The 21,359-nt window shown below is 36.0% G+C and overlaps 1 protein-coding gene and 1 long non-coding RNA gene across 3 annotated transcripts in view; one reads left to right on the top strand and one right to left on the bottom strand.

The window, feature by feature from the left end:
* LOC138151408 (uncharacterized) overlaps positions 1-7,631 on the bottom strand; it is a 46,546-nt gene extending 38,915 nt beyond the window's left edge. For both annotated transcript variants that reach the window (XR_011165809.1, XR_011165810.1), the window contains exon 1: positions 7,372-7,631. This is a non-coding gene — a long non-coding RNA (uncharacterized lncRNA). The remainder of the gene's footprint in view (positions 1-7,371) is intronic.
* DSCAM (DS cell adhesion molecule) overlaps positions 1-21,359 on the top strand; it is an 870,593-nt gene that overhangs the window by 492,071 nt on the left and 357,163 nt on the right. The gene's annotated exons all lie outside the window — the stretch shown is intronic.

Below are 21,359 nucleotides of genomic sequence, written 5' to 3'. Positions count from 1 at the left end.
TTAATTTTTTATTTTATTTTGTTTTTAATAACTATTATTATAATCAAGTTCTAGTCTTGGTTATGGGGAATAATGTTCCAAACTCATGTCCTTCTTACTGTTATATTCTGAGTTCTTTCCAGGGTCCAAACTTGGGTACTCCTCTCTGCCCATAAGCCAGCCCCCCAGTCATGTTCTTCTTTCCACTGGTCCCTCTGGTGACTGCAAACTAAAGCTCTTTTCTCTGCCTGGGGACTGAAACCTGGGAAACTGCTCTCCTGCTAGTGCCTATAGCCAGCAGGGTTCCTGCTCCTTTCCTACCACACTCACCAGTTGTGTGCTTACTTTTCCACCATAGTCACAGCCTGGGACCCCACATCAGGTCAGCACAATTCTGGTTGGCATCCCTTGATAGTGGAAGGTCTTCCAATATCCTTCTACTCAGCCCTTCCAAACTGTCTGTAAGGTGAAATTTCCTGAAGCTGAGGCTGCCTCCCAATCCAACTGCCCTGAGGGCTTATTTTATGTTGATTCCACAGAGTCTGCCTGAAGGTGTTCCTACTTCACTCAGGCCTAACTTGTACCCCTAAAGGTTGGGTCTTTCCTAGAGTCTCCTCCATTATGCATTATTTAATTTCTTTTTCTAAAAGAGAGTTATTTAAGTATTTTATTTCTCTTCCCTATTTCAGGATAATTACTCCTGTAGATATTGATTCACTTCATTTAAATTGTCAGTTTTAACCCAGCAATATCACTCTAGGGCTGTATCCCAAAGAGATCATAAAAATGGGAAAACATGTAAAAACATATTTATGTTTTATGTTGTATACATGTAAAAATATATTTAAGGCAGCTCTTTTATGTGGTGAGCAAGAATTTTAATTCAATATGTTCCAATAAATTGAATTCAATAAAAAAATTGAAAAATAAAAGTAAACTTCCCTTTTGGGGTGGAGTCCAGGCCAAGGTAGAAGATGTTCAGCTCATTATGAGCTCTGTCATTTAGAGACTGACTGACCTACAAGGATTGGCCCCTGAATGAGGAAATGGAAATGAAAAAAACTCAATCCTAATTTAATAATTGGTCAGAAAATAATTTATCTCTTACCCTTACCATCCTTGGGAGATGGGCTGCTTCCTACTGCTACCAGCAGAAACACCACAACAAACAGTTGCTTCTGCCTATTATGTTTGGTGCTGCTGGCCAGCCCTCACCCCAGTTTCCCCAGACTTATCTCTCTGTCTATATTCCTGAGTTTCCCAAGCCTATAAAAATGATTCAATGAATTTTTTTTTTTTACTTTTCCAATCAGAATTTGGTGTGGCAGGTTTTTTAGTTTGTTCTGGAGGTGGTATGTTGGAAGAACTTGGCAAAAATGTTATCTCTCATTCTGCTATGTGGACTTTGCCTTTTATCAATATATTTTATGGGAAAATTAACACAGTGAAAATGGGAAGGATCAAATCCATGAATGAAAAGAGGGGAGATACATAAGAGCCACACTGAGTCTATATATGAACAAAGAAGGGGAATATATATTTAATCTTTTAGCAAAAGTATTGACTACAAAAGAATTTCATAAAAGAGAGGGAGAATAGTGGAAATAAAGCAATTGTGTCTGGTTTCTGTGGTTTTGATATGGTTTGGTATTGCTTGGAGCCTTGAAATGTTCAGGCACAGGTGGGTCAACCTGGAAAGAATTAAAGCACTCAAGCCTCCTTTCAGTCAAAGTAGCAAGGTTTATTGTAACACCAATAAGGCTGGTGAGATTCCTAATGAATCTGCAATTTGATGGGAGTGTGATTGATACTTATGTACAGAAAAAGAACAGTGAAAAGATCTGGAATGGGATTATGTATCTGTACTTATGTACAGAAAAAGATCCAGATAGTATTAAGGAATGACAAACAAACTTGGGCTGGACCAGGTACAACAGTGAAAGGAGTTAAGTGTGGGTCAGGGTGAGTCAAAAGCTACAGTGAAAGAACTGCTGATTACCTGGATGGGCTGGGATGGACCAGATGCCTCAGGCAAGACATCAATGATTTGGGCTGCTGAAATGTGTGGGAAAATTTAGGGACTGGGCTGCTTTCAAAGATTTGGCCTTTACTTTTTAGGGGTTCAGGTCCCATCACCCCATCAGTTTTGTCTCAGAGAAATCTGCTTTTTATAAGACCACCTCTATCAAGTATTATATTTGTCAAGACTTTACCCTACCTCAGTAGAGAGTGACAAAAACTACGCAACTGTTTCCATTCAACATTGCTTCCTTTATGAAACATTAGTTCTAAAACTGACTCACAGAATCAAAGAAAGAATATGGATTAAAACTAGCAAATCCAGTAATATAGAAATGGCACAAAATATTGAGTTTAAATTTGGTTCGTTGGAAATTTGATCCTTGTGAATGGCACAGAGAGAAAAAAGGAGCAAGAAACAGTATAGCTCACGAATTAGAAAATAGACAATAGAATAATGTAGATTGCATAATAAATTAGGAAAAATACAGTAGAACTTTTTATTTAAGTTTACATGATCTTTAAAAAGAAAGGGGGAAGAAATTATATACTAGAGAAGAAAAGGGGTAATGGAAGTACTTATCTCCCATTATCAGGATGGGAAGAATAGATATCTATACAAATGTGGGAAAGATGGGGAGTAACTTATTTACTTCAACTTAGTTACTTGAATGTAATTGAATGTATGTAACCTCATCATCAATGTAACCTCACTTGTGCCTGAACTGATAAAAAGATAGAACCCCAGCAATACCATTTCTAAGTCTGTATTCTAAAGTGGGCTTCAGAAAAACCTGGAAAACCTTACATGAACTGTTGTCTGAATTGAGAGTCCAAAATTATTTATCTGGATGTGGATAGCATTTTCCATCACACATCTTTTGGAATTGTCTTAGATCACTGTATTCCTGTAAGAAGCTAAGTCTATTATAGTTGATCATTTCACAATGTTGCTATTACTGTGAAGAATGTTCTCCTAGTTCTGCTCACTTCACTCAACATCAGTTCATGTAAGTTTTTCTGAAATTTGCCTGCTCATCATTTCTTATAACATGATAGAATTCCATTATATTCATATACCACAACTTGTTGAGTCATTTCCCAATTTATGGCATCCCCTCAATTTCTAATTCTTTGACACCACAAAAAGAGCTGCTATAAACATTTTTGTACATGTGGATCCTTTTCTGTTTTTTGTGATCTTGTTGAGATACAGACCTTGTAGTAGTATTGCTGAATCAAAGATGCACATTTTGGTTGTGGTTTGAGAATAGTTCCAAATTGTTCTCCCGAATGGTTGGCTCAGTTCACAACTCCACCAACAATGCATCAATATTCCAAATTTTCCACATCTTCTCCAACATTTATCATTTTCCTGTTCTTCATGTCAGCAATCTAATAGGTGTGATGTGGCACTAGTTATTTTGATTTGCATTTCTCTAATCAATAGTAATTTAGAACATTTTTTCATATGCCTATAGATAGCTTCAATTTCTTCATCTGAAAACTGCCTGTTCATATCCTTTGACTATTTATCAATTGGGGAATAACTTGTATTCTTATAAACTTGACTCAGTTCTCTATATATTTGAGAAATGAGGCCTTTATCAGAAACACTTGCTGAAAAAAGTGGTTGCCAGCTTTTTGCTTTCCTTATAATCTTGGTGACATTAAAAAGGCAAAACCTTTTTAAATAATTGGAATAAAAATGTCCATTTTGTATTTCATAAAGTTCTATATCTCTTGTTTTGTCATAAATACTTCCAGTTTCCATAGATGTGACAGATAAGCTACTTACAAGATAGATTACAAGTTAATTCTATCAAATATTCAAAACATAATTAATCCCAATATTAAGCAAACAGTGAAAACATAGTAAGGTGTCCTAGCAAATTATTTTAATGACACAAATATTGTCTTTATACCTAAACCATGGAGAGTCAAAACAGAAAAAGTTGCAAATAAATACTGTAAATGAATAAAATATTAGCAAAGATGTTACTGTGACATATAACAAATATGATTCATTATGACCAGTATACCTTTATACCCGGAATGTAGAGCTGGTACAATATTAGTTAAACCATACATGTAATTGAAAATGTAAATGATAAGAATGACAAAAATTATGTCAATGGATAAAAACAGTCTTTTAGAAATATTAGAAAACATTGGAATACATTAATCTTTCTTTGACATACTAGGTGTTACATATCTAAAACCAAAAGGCTGTATATATATTGAGAAAATTTGTAAACTCTCCAGTAATATCAGGGATAAAGTAAGAATGTCTATTTTCACAACTACTGTTTGATATAATCATAGAAATAATAATATTCAATAGTAACCAATAAAGTTGCGGCAGATTATATAAATCCACATAACCCATCAGCATTTTTTTATATTACTGACAAAGTTCAGTAGGAACAGATTGAAAGAATGATTCTACTTAAGATATCTAAAGAATATATGAGATACAGTTAATCCCCATTATTTGTGGATTTAATCAACTTGTTAAAATTTATTTTTAATCCCAAATCAATATATGTAGTACTTTTGAAGTCTTTTTTTTTTTTTTTTACTTTTGGGAAGGCAGGGCAATTGGGGCTAAGTGACTTGCCCAAGGTCACATGGCTAGTTTTTTGTTTAATGTCTGAGGCCAGATTTGAACTCATATTCTCCTGACTCCAGAGCCAGTGCTCTATTCACTGTGCCACCTAGCCAACCCAGCACTTTTGAAGTCTTTAAAGGACATATGTAGAACAGCAAAAAAATTTTAGTTGCCTGATTATAAGTGAAACATGGCAGCACACTTAAGGAACATGGCAGCACACCTAAGGACTGCTGCTGTGAATAATTTTAAGGGTCTAATCACATAGTATAATGAACTCTCTACTTATTCAGTAATAAACTAAACATTATTCAATAAAGTGTAACTTTCATAGCAATATCCTTCAGCAAAACAGAACATCTATATCTATCTATCTATCTATATGTGTGTGTTTGTGTGATAACATTCAGTATATCATATGGTGCATAGATACATCATTGCATTCAGTAACACTCCCCAAAATACTTGTTTACACAATCAGGGAGTCCCAGGCTAGGATCTTCCCTAGCACAACACATCCTTAAGGGGTAGCAGAAAATATAAACACAGGGGCAGCCAGGTAGCACAGCAAGTAAGAGCACCAGCCCCACAGTTGGGATGACCTGGGATCGAATCCAGGCTCAGATACTTAGCACCCACCCAGAAATAACTGGCTGTGTAACCTTGAGCAAGTTACTTAACCCCAACTGCTTAAAAAAAGGAAAATATAAACACCATGCACTTCTAGGTCACAGAAAGTCACAATCTCCTCAATCAGTAGACAATGTCCAACAAAAATCCTCTCTCATCTTGACTCAAGGATGATTTCCAAACCCCATGACGCTTCCTCTGTGGACTGACCACTCTGGCTCTTGCCTGGATTCACATGTAGGCAGTTCTCTGGCCCTACACCATGTCTCAGCTCACAGGGCCTCTACTCCAAGCTCTTGTTCAACAGCAGGCTCCAGGGGCTCCTGCCTGAAGGTTTTGTTTCTAGGAAAACAAAGCTTAACAGGGCTATAACAATATTTATGCACATTATCAGAACCACCCTCTCAGTTCACTTTAACAGCTGTTAAAAGGGGACAAAGATAAGCCTCCTTCCTGTGGGTGAATCTCCGCTCTTAAGTTCAATTCACTCATAAACACCAACAGACAGGACTTCTGTCTAAGGAATCAACACAGATAGACAGGGTTTCTGTCTGAGGAATTAACACAGACAAACAGACAGGACTTCTGTCTGAGAAATTAACACAGATCAACAGAGCACCAACATCTTGAACATTCTTGCTGTTAGGCCTCCCCATAAGCAAGTTCCCCTAGCCTCCTCATGCTCTCTTTTCTTTCTCAGCTCTGCTCCTCTCTCTATTCTGTCCTCTCCCTCCAAACAATATAATACATACTGTTTCCAATCAAAGCCTCTTGATTCAAAGGCAAGACTCAATCAAAGGCACTTCATTGGCTAAAACTCAATCAAGAAGAACAGCAAAAAGAAATCCTACTTTGAAGTCAAATGAAGGAATGCTTTGCCATCTTGTTTCAACTCCCCTTGTATAAAAAAATGTTTTCACAGTCTATATAAAGACATTTTCAGGGGGGCATTTTTATGCTTTATGTTTTTCATTTTTTTTTATTTTTCAAATGCTTTATTAACTTCTGATTTACATCATTCATTTTCTCAAGATGTTGAGTTACAGATATTCTCCCCATTTTTCCCCTACCCACCACCCCAAAATAGCAGTCCCACAGGGTATTCCTTCCTCCAATCTGCTCTCTCCCATATATTCTCCCATACCCTCTTGGACTTTTCCAGTAGGGCATGGTGGATCTATATGCCCCAGTGCCTAAATATCTTATTTCCCAATTACATGTAAAATAGTATTAATAAAATCAAATAAGAGAACGAAAAAGATCAGGTATTTTGCTTCCACCTGGATATAAATTTAGTTCTTTCTAGTTCTTTCTCTGGATGCACACATTTCTCTCCATCATGCATCTTTTGGGATTGACTTATATCCCTGCATTGTTGAAAGTATTTACAGATCCTATACTTGATTATAAGACGCCATCGGGGGGGGGGGAGAGGAGGGGGAAAAAATGTGAAATTCAAGGAATTGTGGAATTGAATCCTGTAAACTAAAAGGAAACAAACAAATTAATAAATTAAAAATTGAATTAAAAAATAAAATACTTTAAAAATGAAAAAATAAAAAAATAAAATAAATAGTATTAATAATAGTACACACACACACACACACACACACACACACACATATACTATTAAACATTAGATTTTAAAACTTTGAATTCCAGATTCATTCCCTTCCTCCCTTGTCACCCAACCTTACTGGGAAGATAAACAGTTCTGTATAGGTTGCACATGTGTAGCTAATGCAAAACATTAACATAGTAGATATATTGTAAAAGACTTACTATATTTCCTTCCCTCCTATCCCACCTCCCACTTGTTCTATTCTCTACTTTGATCCCATCCCTTTTCAAAAGTTGGTGCTTCCAACTTTCCTACCCCCCAGCCTGCCCTCCATTCCATCATCACCCCTCTCATCCCCTTCGACCCTACTCTCCTGTAAGGTGAGATACTGTATTTAGTATGTATTTCATTCCCTTCCTGAGCCAAATTCAATAAGAATAAGGTTGATCCATTCCCTTTTGCCTTCCTATTCTTCCCCTCTGTTGTAACCATTTTTCATTGCCTCCTCTATATGAGATAGTTTACCCCATTGTGTCTCTCCCCATCTCCTCTCATTATATTCCTCCCTCACCTCTTTTTTTTCTTTTTAAGCAATCGGGGTTAAGTAACTTGCTCAAGGTTACACGGCCAGTTATTTCTGGGTGTGGTGCTGAGTGTCTGAGCCCGGGATTTGATCTCCAGGTCGTCCCAACACTGGAGCCGGTGCTCTTACTCGCTGAGCCACCTGGCCAGGTGTTTCTGGGTGGGTGCTAAGTGTCTGAGCCCGGGATTCGATCTCCAGGTCTTCTCAACACTGGAGCCAGTGCTCTTACTCACTGTGCTACCTGGCCGCCCCCCTCCCTCACCTCTTAATTTCACCTTTTAAGTATCATCCCTTCCTATTAAATTGGTCCTGTGACCTCTTTCTATGTATACCTGTAAACATATATATGCACATTTGCATATGTATTCATATGCCTATGTCCCCTCCAATATAGACATATATATGTATATACATATACATTTCTATTTTCTTTAATTATTTTCATACTGAGAAAAGTTTCATCAGTTACAATTATCATTTTTCCATGTAGGAATGTCAATAGTTCAACTCTGATAAGTTCCTTATACTTTCTTTTCCCTGTTTAGCTTCTTATGCTTCTCTTGCTTCTTGCATTGGAATGTGAAATTTTCTATTCAACTCTGTTTTTTTCATCAAGAATGGTTGAAATTCCTCTATTCCACTGAATGACCATATTTTCCCCTGAAACATGATACTCAGTTTTGCTGGGTAGCTGATTCTTGGTTTTAATCCCAGATCCTCTGACCTCTGCAATATCATATACCAAGCCCTTCAATCCCTCAGTGTAGAAGCTGCCAGATCCTGAGTTATCCTGATTGTGATTCCACACTATTAAAAATTGCTTCTGCCTGGCTGCTTGTAATAGTCTCTCCTTGATCTGGGAATTTCAGAACCTGGCTATAATATTCCTAGGAGTTTTCTTTTGGGGATCTTTTTCAGAAGGTAATCAGTGAATTCTTTCAACCTCCATTTTGCTCTCTGCTTCTAAGACATCAGGGCAGTCTTCCTTGAGAATTTCTTGTGGGATGAATTCTATGTTCTTTCTTTGATTGTGGCTTTCAGGTGGTCCAATAATTTTTAAATTACCTCTTCTGGATCTATTTTCCAGGTCAGTGGTTTTTCCAATGAGATATTTCATGTTGCCTTCTATTCTTTCATTTGTCTGGATCTTGATTTCTCATGAAGTTACTAGCTTCCATTTGTTCCAATCTAATTCTCAAGGAATGATTCTCCTCAGTGAGCTTTTGAGATTCTTTTTCCATCTAGCAAATTTGGCTTTTTAAGACATTCTTCTCCTCATTGGCTTTTTGAACCTCTTTTGCCATTTGTGTTTGTCTATTTCTTAAGGTATTATTTTCCTTAGTCAGGCTGTTGACTCTCATTGTGTAATTTTCTTGCATTGTTCCCATTTCTCTTCTAAATTTTTCCTCCACTTTTCTTATCTCCTTCTTAAGGTCCTCTATGACCTATAACCAGCTTGTATTTTTCTTGGAAGCTTTTGGTGCAGGAGTTCTGACTTCACTGTCTTCCTCCTGTTCCATGCTTTCACCTTTTTGTCCCCAAAATAGGAGTCTAATGTTGGACTGCTTTGCTTGGTTTGCTTCCTTTGCCTGGCCATGTCACCACTCAATTACTTGACTTTTGGGCTTTTTGCCACAGTAGGACTCTGCCACTAAACAGGGGAGCTTCATTCCAAATGCTGGGGTTTTCTCAACTGCTGGAGGTATTAGTTGGGTACCCTCTCTGAAGCCTCCACATGATCTGGCAAGCTGGTCATGCACCCCAGGACCTCCACCGTAGACAGCAATCCAGATCCAAGGAGGTTAAAGCAAGAGCGATACCCCTCAGACTGGTCACTTGGTCCCCCTACAATCTGCAGGCCAGGAGTTGAAGCTGCCACCTGGCAGTGGCTGTGCTGCAGCCCTCAGTGGCTTCTTGCCCCGGGGTCAAAAGCCAATGCACTCCCAGCTACTGGGTCCCAAAGTCCCCACTGCACTGAACTCTCACTTTTTCCTTAGCATCTATGTGTTGATAATTCTGGAAATGGCCACAGCTGCTGGTGATCTGGAGTCCCTCCAGCCAGTAGTTGGTCAGGCCTGCCCTAGGGCTAAAAACTCTGGCTGGCTCAGGGCTGGGGTGGGCTCCCAGAGCACTGCACTGTCCAATTTCTGCTGGCCTGCCAGATTGTTCTCAGCAGAAGGTTAGCTTCTATGTGTCATTTTATGGTTTCTGTTGCTCCAAAGTTTGTTCAGAGTCCCCTTTTACATGAATTGGAGGTGGTGGGAGCTGGAGCTGCAAGGAGGTCCTGTTTCTATACTCTGCCATCTTGGCTCCACCCCACTGGACATTTTTCTAAGAAAGAAATCAAAGTTATCAACAACCTCCTGAGAAAATATACCAAATTGCTAATAACTGGAGAAATGCAAATTAGAGCAACTATGTGTTTTACTTCATAGCCACTGAATTGATAAAGTAGAATCTTTTTAAAGAAAAAGATTATAATTATTGAGTATACTTTGGGAAAATAGATGCATTAATGCACTATTGCAATTGTTAGCTGATCCAGACATTCTAGAAAGTACTTGGGGACTATACTCAAAAACTCATTAAACAACCCACATAAATCATTGACATTTCTGCATATTACTTAGAAAGCCCAACAAGAGATACAAAGAGAAATTCCATTTAAAATTACTGTAAACAATTTAAATATTTGGGAGTCTACCTGCCAAAAAAAGCAGGAACAATATGAACACAATTACAAAACACTTTTTACACAAATAAAGTCAGATTTAAATACATCAGTTGCTCATGGGTGAACCAATCTAATATAATAAAAATGACATTTATTCCTAAATTAACTTACATAATCATTGGCATGCTAATTAAACTACCAAAAATTATTTTATAGAACTAGAAAACATAATTTACCTGGAAGAACAAAATATCCATATTATTAAAGGCATTAATGAAAAGAAATGCTAGGGAAGGTGGCCTAGCCATATCAGATCTTAAATTGTATTATAAAACAGTAATCATCAAAACTACTTGGTACTGGCTAAGAAATAGAATAGTGGATCAGTGGATAAGTCAGGTTCACAAGACATAGAAGTCAATGTCTATACTAATCTACTATTTGATAAACACAATGACTCTAGCTTCTGGAATAAGAACTCACTATTTGAAAAAAAAAACTTCAGGGAAAACTGGAAAACAGTATGGCAGAAACTAGGCATAGATAAACATCTTACACCATATACCAAAACAAAGTCAAAATGGGTACATGATTTCAATACAAAGGCTCATGCTATAAGCAAACTGGGAGAGCAAAGAATAGTTTACCTGTCAGATTTATGGAGAAGATAAAAATTTATAAACAAACTAAACAGAATATTTTGAAGTGTAAAATGGATAATTTTGATTACATTAAATTGAAAAGGTTTTGCACCAAAAAAGCCAATGTGACTAATATTAGGAGGGAAGCAGAAAACTGGGAATGAATTTTTACAATCAGTGCCTCTGATCAAGCTCTTCTTTCTAAAATACATAGTCAACTTTACAACAATACAAGTCATTCTCCAATTGATAAATGGTCAAAGGGTATGAACAGTTTTCAGATAAAGAAATTAAAGTTATATATAGTCATGTGAAAAAAAATGCTCTAAATAACTATTTATTAGAGAAATGCAAATCAAAATCAATTCTTAGGTTCCACATCGCACCTATAAGATTGGCTAACATGACAAAGCAGGAAAATCACAAACACTGAAGATGTGGGAAAATTGGAACACAAATGCATTGCTGATGGAACCGTGAACTGATCCAACCATTCTGGAGAGCAATTTGGAATTATGCTCAAAGGGCTATAAAAATGTGCATGCCCTTTTGTCCATCAATGCCACTTCTAGGGTTGTATCCCAAAGAGATAATATAAATGGGTAAAGCACTTACATGAACAAAAATATTTATACCAGCTCCTTTTGTGGTGGCCAAGAATTGGAAATTGAGGGAATGGCCATCAATTGGGGAATAGCTGAACGAGTTTTGTTATATGAATATAATGAAATACTATCATGCTATAAAAAATGATGAGCAGGTGTACTATAGAAAAACCTGGAAAAATTTATATGAACTGATGCTGTGTGAGGGGAGCAAAACCAGGAGAATATTATACACTGTTACAGTCACATGGTGCGATGACTAACTTTGATGGAGTTAGCTCTTCTCAGTAATGCAAGGTTCTAAGACAATTCCAAAAGGCTCATGATGGAAAATTCCATCCACATCCATACAAAGAACTATGGAGTCTTAATGCAGGTCAAAGCATGCCATTTGCTCCCCCCCCCCCGCTTTTGTTTCTTCTTTCTTGTGGTTCATCCCATTGGTTCTAATTTTCCTTTACAACATGACTAATATTAAAATATGTTTCATATCAATGTAAATGTAGAGCCTGTATCAGATTACATGTTGTTTTGGGGAGGGGAGAGGGGAAGGAGGCAGAGAAAATTTAAAACTCAAAAACTTGTGGAACTGAATGTTGAAAACTAAAAATATATAAATTAATTAAAAACAAATAAAGTTACTAAACATTAAATACCCTTTGCCACAGTGGTACCATTACTAAGCCACAGAGGGAACAAATAAAAGTAGAAATGATCCATTTGCAGAAAAAAATATTTATAGCAACTCTTTTTAGTGAAAAAAAAATTGAAAATGGGGCACATAAATAATTGGAAATTTGAGCATACCTGAAAAAAAATCTGATAGATGATTAAAATGTAATATATTTCTTATTTTGCCATAAGAAATTATGAAGGCTATGGTTTCATAGAAAAGTGAGAAGACATATGAACAGGTAAAGATTAAAGTGAGTAGAACAAGGAAAACAACTTCTACAACAACAATAGTGCTATGAAAATAATCAACTCTGAAAGCCATAAGAACTCTAATCAATAAAATGACAAGATGTGATTCAAAGGGCTGATTATGAAGCATGCTACCCATCTCTCAATATAGTGGTGATGGTTTCAGGTTGGAGGATACACACACACACACACACACACATACATGTATATATTCATCATACATTGGCATTATAGGAATGCTTTATGCTTGATTCTGCATAATTGTTAAAAAGTTTTTTGTTGTTTTTCTTTTTAAATATCCAGGGAAAGAAAGCAAAGAAGAAATTTATTTTTATTAGCTAAAAAAAATAAAACTTCATTTGAAAAATTAAAAAATAAACTTAGCACTCATAACCTTAAATATGAAAATATTTCAATATTGTAATAAAAGTGAAGGCAATGGCCTATTTATTTATATCTTCTTATTTAAAGAAAAAAACAGCAATCTGCTACATACAAGAAGCATATCTTAAAAAGTAAATATACAGAATGATAATGAAAGGCTGGAACCAAATTTTATACTGAGTTAATTTCTAAAAAGTAAGAGTTGTAATTATGCTTTTACAGAAAGTAAAACTGAAAATCAGAATGTTAAGAGAGAAAAATGGAAACTAAAGCATTCTTTTTTTTCTAGATTTTTCTTTTTGCTTTTTGGAGGGGGGAGGGCAGGGCTATTGGGGTTAAGTGACTTGTCCAAGGTCACAAAGCTAGTTTTGTGTTAAGTGTCTGAGGCAGCATTGTTTTTTAAAATAATATTTTGTTTTCCCACAATTTACATGTAAAAAGAATTTCATCTGAAAGCTCCCAGAGGTGATAAAGAAAAGGGACAGTGAAGGGCATCAGGAGATATTTTGGCCTTGGAAAGGATTTTCTCTCTGTCATAAATTGAAGGAAAAGAAAAAGAAAATGTGGAATGATTTTTTTCAAGACATTTGAGTTTAGATTTGGTCAGAATTGAGAGGTCCTGACACATATTTTTCTAGTAAAAATAATGTTGGGAAGGGGGGGTGCAGTTTCAGTGAAAAAGACTGAAGATCCAGCTGAGATTGGAAAGCAGAAATTTGTAGTGGACATAGTCAGAATGGTGTTGTTTGGTTGTTTTTGTTGTGTTTCTTCGTGAACCTATTTGGGGTTTTCTTGGCAAAGATACTGAAGTGGTTTGCAATTTCCTTCTCCACCTTATTTTACATATGATAAAACTGAGGCAAACAGGGATAAGCAATTTGCCCAACATCACACAACTAGTAACTGTCTGAGGCCAGATTTTAAATTCATGTCTTAGGACAAGCACTCTATCCATTGTGTCACCTAGCTTCACTTTAACTTTATTAAAATTGAAATAGTGTAGAAGAAAGATCATGGAGGTAATTGAGGGATGGTGTATAAGATGAGATAGTAAACTGTAGGACAAGGGGTCAATGAGTTCAATGCCTAGGGATAGCACTAAGGTGACTTGTAAATTAAAGCATCATAGTTGGGAAAGGGGGAGAACATGTTTTTATTTTTTTCTCAAGTTAACTGTTTCCATTTTATTCTGAGCTATATTAAAATTATTTGCATAACAAGTTTTCATTTTATGTAATCAAAGTTATCCATTTTATCTTCTATAATCCTTTCTCCATTCCATGTTTCATCATGAACTTTTCTTCTATCCTTACATCTGATAGAAAATTCTTCCTGTGTTTCTCTCTTTTTCTTATGATATAACCTTTAATATCTAGTTTAAATATCCATTTGTAGGCCATCTTTATATAAAGTGTGAAGTATTGGTCTAAATCTGAGTTTTTCCATACTATTTGTTTATGTCCACATCCATTTTTTTAATAAACATATCATTTCCAAGATGTATAAAGAGCTGATTCAATTTTATAAGAAAAACAGCCAATTCTGAGTTGATAAATGATTTAAAGATAAACTGGGGAAAAACACAAGATCTCTGCAATCATACACTCATAATCAGTTCTAATAGAAAAATGCAAATTAAAGCAATTCTAAGATTCTACCTCATACCCATCAGAGTAAAAAAGATGATAAAAATGAAAAATATATATATATATGTATAACATTTTGGAGGACTGTGGGAAATAAGCAGTTACAACCATTTTGAAAAGCAATTTGGAATTATATACAAAAAATTACTTATCTCTCTACCTACTTTATACATTCTACATCAATCTATTAGTTCCCAGAAGGAGTGAGGAAGAGGGTCAAGGTTACCAGGAGATGTGTTGGTCTTGAAAGAAAATAGCTCATGGTATTTGACTCAACTATGGAACTGTTAGGCCTATTCCCAAGAGATCAAAGAAAAAGGAAACATCTTTTATGTGCAAAAATATTTATAAAAGGGGCGGCCAGGTAGCACAGAGAGTAAGAGCACCTGCTCCAGTGTTGGGATGACCTGGAGATCGAATCCCAGGCTCAGACACTTAGCACCCACCCAGAAACAGCTGGCTGTGTAACCTTGAGCAAGTTATTTCACCCCAATTGCTTAAGGGTGGCCAGGTGGCTTACCGAGTAAGAGCACCAGCTCCAGTGTCGGGATGACCTGGATCAAATCCAGGCTCAGATACTCAGCACCACACCCAGAAATAACTGGCTGTGTAACCTTGAGCAAGTTACTTAACCCCGATTGCTTTAAAAAATATATTTATAAAACCTTTTTAGTATAGTAGCAAAAAAATGAAATAAAATAAAAACCTAAAAACTAAGGATATCCAACAATTGAGGAATGGCTATGTGGTATATCTTGTGGTATATGAATATGATGGGCTATTATTGTGCTTTAAGAATGAGGAAATAGATAGTTTCAAAAAGATGTGAAAAAGGGGTGGAGCCAATATGGCAGTGCAGAAGCAGAAAATTCTGTGACATCCCCCTACAACCACCTCAAATACCTATGACTAACAAATTTTAGAGCTACAGAACTCACAAGATGACATAGAGAAACAAATCTCCCACTGAGGGCAGCCAGGCAGGCCAACAGGAAGGGTCATCACAGCAAGCTGGGAATCTAGCACAGTCCCATGTGAGCAGTGTGGTTTTGGCCCAAGGAATACAGAGGAGGACAGAGAAGACCTCAAGAGAGTGAATCACCAGCAGCTGCAGCAGTTTCCAGACAAAAGTAGAAGGTCAGTCAGGAACTCTGTTGGGAAGGAAGGATGTGGTCTGGCCCCTGCCCCCAGGGCGAGAGAGGTGAAGGCATGGTGGCTGCAGTGGCTGCTGTCTGGCTGCCTCAGGAGCTCCTGGCCTACAGATTGTAAGGGGACAAAGTAACCATTCAGAGTGTAATCACTCTTGCTTTGGCCTGCATGGACCTGGGATGCTTTCTTCGGTTATGGGGTGAGAAAATCCAGTTTTCTAGCATGGTTTCTATAGAGACGGTGCCCTCCTTGGACCTCTGACAACATTTACAAAAACCCCAGCAATTTGGGACAAAGCTCTCCTTTCTGGAAGCAGAGTTCTGTGGTGGCAAAGAGCTCAAAAGTCAAGTAATTGACTGGCAATATGAACAAGCAGAGGAAGCACAAACAGACATAGAATCCTATTTGGGAGACAAAAAGGATCAAAGCACGGAAATGGAGGAAGACAACAAAGTCAGAACTCCTGAATCAAAAGCCTCCAAGAAAAATATGAATTGGTTTCAGGCCATGGAAGAACTTAAGAAGGATTTTGAAAACCAAGTAAGAGAAGTTGAGGAAAAACTAGGAAGAGAAATGAGAATGATACAAGAAAATCATGAAAAGAGTCAACTACCTGACTGAAAAAAACAACACCTTAAAAAATGGAATAACTCAAATGGCAAAAGAGGCCCAAAAAGCCAATGAGGAGAAGAATACCTTGAAAAGCCCAATTGCCCAGATGAAAAAGGAATTTCAATAACTCCCTGAAAAGAATAATTCCTTCAAAATAAGATTGTAGCAAATGAAAGCTAATGACTTTATGAGAAATCAAGATACCATAAAACAGATACAAATTAATGAAAAGATAGAAGGCAATGTGAAATATCTCATTGGAAAAACCACTGACTTGGAAAATAGATCCAGGAGAGATAATTTTAAAATAATTCAGCTACCTGAAAGACAAGATCAAAAAAAGAACCTAGAAATCATGCTTCAAGAAATTCTCAAGGAAAATTGCCCTGATATTTTAGAACTAGAGGACAAAATAGAAATTGAAAGAATTCACTGATCACCTCTTGAAAAAGATCCCAAATAGAAGACTCTTAGGATTATTATAGCCAAATTCCAGAGTTCTCATGACAAGGAGAAAATATTACAAGCAGTGAGGAAGAAACAATTTGAGTATTGTGGAAACACAATCAGGATAACACAAGATCTAGCAGCTTCTACATTAAGGGATCAAAGGGCTTGGAATATGGTATTGCACAGGTCAAAGGAACTAGAATTAAAACCAAGAATCACCTACCCAGCAAAACTGAGTATAATGCTTCAGGTAAAAATATGGTCATTCAATGAAATAGCAGACTTTCAAGTATTCTTGATGAAAAAAACTAGAGCTGAACAGAAAAATTTGACTCTCAAATACAAGAAGCAAGAGAAGCATGAGAAGGTAAACAGGAAAAAAAAATCAAAAGGGACTTATTAAAATTGAACTATTTATATTCCTACATGGAAAAAAAATAATTGTAACTCATGAGATGTTTCTCAGTAAGAGGGTAGTTTAAGTGAATATATGTGTGTGTGTATGTATACATACATACATATATATATTTATATAGGAGGGTATATGTGCATATAAGCATCTATATGAGTGTGTGTATATATGTGTATATATATACATAGACAGATGGTATAGTATCAGTTGAATAGGAAGGGATGATATGTAAAAGAAATAAAATTAAGATGTGAGAGAGGAATATAATAAGAGGAAATAGGGAGAGATGGAATAGGGTAAATGACCTCATATAAAAGAGGCAAGAGAATACTGTTATAAGGTAGGGGAAGAACAGGAAAGAAAAAGGGAATGGGTCAACCTTACTTTCAGTGAATTTGGCTTAAGGAGGGAATAACATACACACCAAATTAGATATCTTACCCTACAGGAAAGTAGGGGGGAAGGGGATAAGAGGGGGGATGGTAGAAGGAAGAGCAGAGGGGGGGAACATAGTTAAAAGCACACACTTTTGAAAAGGGATAGGGTCAAAGTAGAAAATAGAATCGGTGGGGGCGGGATAGGATGTGGAGAAATATACTCATTCTTTCACTATATATATATATATATATATATATATATATATATATATACTATGGAAATTTTTTGTATAACTACACATGTATAACCTAAACTGAATCACTTTTCCTCCTAGTAGGGGTGGGTAATGAGGGAAGAAGGGAAAGAATCTGGAAATCAATGTTTTAAAATCAAATGTTAAATATATATCACATGTAACTGGGAAATAAGACATACAGACACTGGACTATAGCAATCCATCTTGCCCTACTAAAAAGTCATAAGGGGGATGGGGAAGGATATAAGAGAGAGCAGATTGGGGGGATTCAGTAGGATCACTATTTTGGGGTGGCGGTAGGGGAAAGATAGGGAAAAAATTTGTAACTCAAAATCTTGTGGAAATGAATGTTGAAAATTAAAAATAAACAAATTAAACAAGTAAAAAAAAGACACGAAAAGACAAATGCAGAGTAAACAAAACCAGAAGAGTAATTCATAATATAATATCAACATCATGATAAATAAACATCATGAACTTGAAATTTTTTTATGATTTTTAAAAACTTGATTATATAACTTTACAAGGAAGAGTTGTAGAAGATTATGTATGGTATCAAATTATAAATCAAACTGTCAAGAGAGGGTAAAATCTGTTTAAAGAAAACTTGGTAAGAGACCCAACTGAGAAAAATCATCCTAAGAATATTTGAAAATGAAAATGGTAAGACAATAAATAGAAGTGAGGATCAAAAGAAGCTGCAAATATTTATATAGTGTGCTGTTTTTAATACCAAGGACAATAAAGACAAAATACTCATACTATAACCTCAGAGGTTTAAATGTGCTAATAAAGGGTGTGAAGCAGTACTCAATAGGAAAAGCTGCTTGCTAAGATATGAAGATGAGATCAATATGCAAGATAATTATAATGAATATTAAAGGAATGATTCACAATATATTTAACTGAGGAAAAGAGGAAAGGCATTGAAAAAATCTCATACATTTTTTAAAGGCAACTGTAAGACTATTAGTCACTACTTTCCTCACTATATACAATTTGATTAGATTAATTTGCACATACATAATGGAAAAACCCATGAGGGAGACAGAGAATAGATAAGTTTTGAGTGTGATATTGCACAGTGGACCTCATCTTCACTATTACACAAGTGACTGAAGATGTAGAAAATGTATGCACACTCTGTGTTAATGGTTCAAGTATTTTTTTTAAGCATTTGATTTGGTAGAGCAAAACAGGGTCTTAAAGCATATCATTTAACAGTCTTCCATCCAAATGTTAAAATTCTTCAAAATTCCTGGAATAATTTCTTGTTGTTCAGTCGTTTTTCAGTTATCTGATTCTTTGTGACCCCATTTGTCATGGCAAAGATACTGGAGTGGTTTACCATTTCCTTCTCCAGGTCATTTTATAGAACAATTTTACATCGAACAAAACAGTACAACAGAAATAACTTTGTTAAATGACCCTCAGATTATTATGCAAAGCCTAAAATGGGTAAATTCATTTTGCCAGTAAGGTTCCTTCTCGTAATGGAGTATCAATCATATAGTCTAAGTTGAAGAAAAATTGCTTATGAATAAAGAAATTCTCTGGTTTTCTCCTATTTGTAGGTGACATTATTCTGGTTATAACAAGTTCCAAAACATTTCTCGAGAAAAGTCATAAACATTCAAAAACCTAAACTTGGCCTATCACTGTATTTCCCATTTTCCTCTACAACCCTGCTCATTCTATTCTTTCCTGGATTACCCCCCACCCTTCAATATCCTCTCCAGTTGTATAAATTCTAACCATCTTTTACATTTCATTTTCCTGAAGTCTACCCTGATAATTTGACCTGTATTATTATTTTCTTCATATGAATTAATAGAAGACATTTTCAAGATTTTAATTTTGAGTACACTTCCAATATATGTATATAAAGATATATATGTGTGTTTTCCTATCTGTTCTCTCACATGTCCATCCTATTGCATATCAAAATATAAGCAATGAATTCAAAATGGTAATAGATATTGTCTGTCCTGTATATGTATATATAAATATGCACATATGAATATACATATACAGAACAGATAATATAACAGAAATAAATTGGTGAGGGAGACTAAAAGGATTTTCTTCACAAAATTTAAAGTCCTCTTACCTCAAACTGATTCCCATAATATGTCCGTATTTTTAATAGCAATGTTCTACCAGAATTTTATGATTGAAAAACATGCACTACAAAGTTCTCTGAAGAATTTAAAATAAGTGTCACATTGCAGAAAATACCTAGCTATATGAAGACTATGAACAAGTTCTAAAAAAACTGACAAAAGAGAAACTTCAAAGAACAGGAGTAAGGATATCATCAGGGAAATGTATGATAGAAAGATATTGTCTGGTCACATGATAAGACTAAAAGTTGAAAGTAGTGCTTATTGGTATCATTGCAATGCCAAATGGTAATTAGAAAGCTGTCAAACCCATAGTTGTTGTTCAGTCAGGCACTTGTGTCCAACTCTTTGTGACCCCATTGACCATAGCACACCAAGCACTTCTATCTTCCACTATCTCTCAAAGTCTGTCCAAGTTCATGTTTATTGTTTCCATGGCACTATCTATTCATCTCATCTTCTCCTATCCCCTTTTCCTTTTGCCTTCAATCTTTCCCAGCATCAGAGTCTTTTCAAACAAGTCCCATCTTCTCATTATGTGGCCAGAGTACTTAAGCTTCAACTTCAGTATTTGGCCTTCCAATGAATAGTCTGAATTAAATTCTTTAAATATTGATTGATTTGATCTCCTTGCTGTCCAAGGAACTCTCAAAAGTCTTCTCCACTACTACAATTCAAGAGTATTGACTCTGCAGCACTCAGTTTTCCTTATAGTCCAACTCTTACAGCCATATATTGCTACTGGAAAAAAGATAGCTTTGACTATATGGACCTTTGTTGGCAAGATGATGTGTCTGATTTTTAATATGCTGTCCAGATTTGCCATAGCTTTCTTTCTAAGAAGCGTCTTTTAATTTCATGGCTGCAATCACTGTCTACATTGATCTTTGAGCCCAAGAACTTAAAATCTGACACTGCTTCCATTTCTTCTCCCTCTATTTGCCAGGAAGTGATGGGACCAGTTGCCAAGATCTTCGTTTTTTTGATGTTAAGCTTCAAGCCAGCTTTTACACTCTCTTCTTTCACCCTTATCAAGAGGCTTCTTAATTCTTCTTCACTTTCTGCCATCAGAATGATATCGTCTGCATATCTGAGATTGTTGATATTTCTCCTGGCAACCTTAATTCCAGCTTTTGATTCATCCAGCCTGGAATTTCACATGATGTACTCTGCATATAAGTTAAATAAATAAGGTGACAATATACAGCCTTGTCGTACTCCTTTTCCAGTCTTAAAACAAATATTTGTTCCATATTTGATTTTAGCTATTGCTTCTTGGCCTGCATACAATTTCCTCAGGAAATAAGTAAGATGATCTGGTATTCCCATCTCTTTGAGGACTTGCCATATTTTGTTGTGAACCACATATACAAAGCCTTTAGTCTATTCAATGAAGCAGAAGTAGATTTGTTTTTCTGAAACTCCCTTGCTTTCTCCATAATCCAATGAATGTTGGCAGTTTGGTCTCTAGTTCCTCTGTCTCTTCAAAAATCAGCCCATTCTTCTGGTAATTCTCAGTTCACATATGGCTGAAACCTAGCTTGCAAAATCTTAAGTATAACATTGCTGGTATGTGAAATGAGCAGAGTAGTTTGGTAATTTGAACATTACTTCCAGGAGGAATCAAACTCAATGGATAGACCCTATGGTAGATAGATTAGACATACAAATAATAGAAAGAAAGAAAGAAAGAAAGAAAGAAAGAAAGAAAGAAAGAAAGAA

This window comes from Petaurus breviceps, unplaced genomic scaffold, assembly GCF_028583685.1.
Source record: "Petaurus breviceps papuanus isolate PSGF00001 unplaced genomic scaffold, PetGlider_PUasm1.0 90897, whole genome shotgun sequence".
NCBI classification, from domain to species: Eukaryota; Metazoa; Chordata; class Mammalia; order Diprotodontia; family Petauridae; genus Petaurus; species Petaurus breviceps.
The sequence above is the reverse complement of the archived record's forward strand: the minus strand, read 5'-3'. Positions and strand labels throughout refer to the sequence as shown.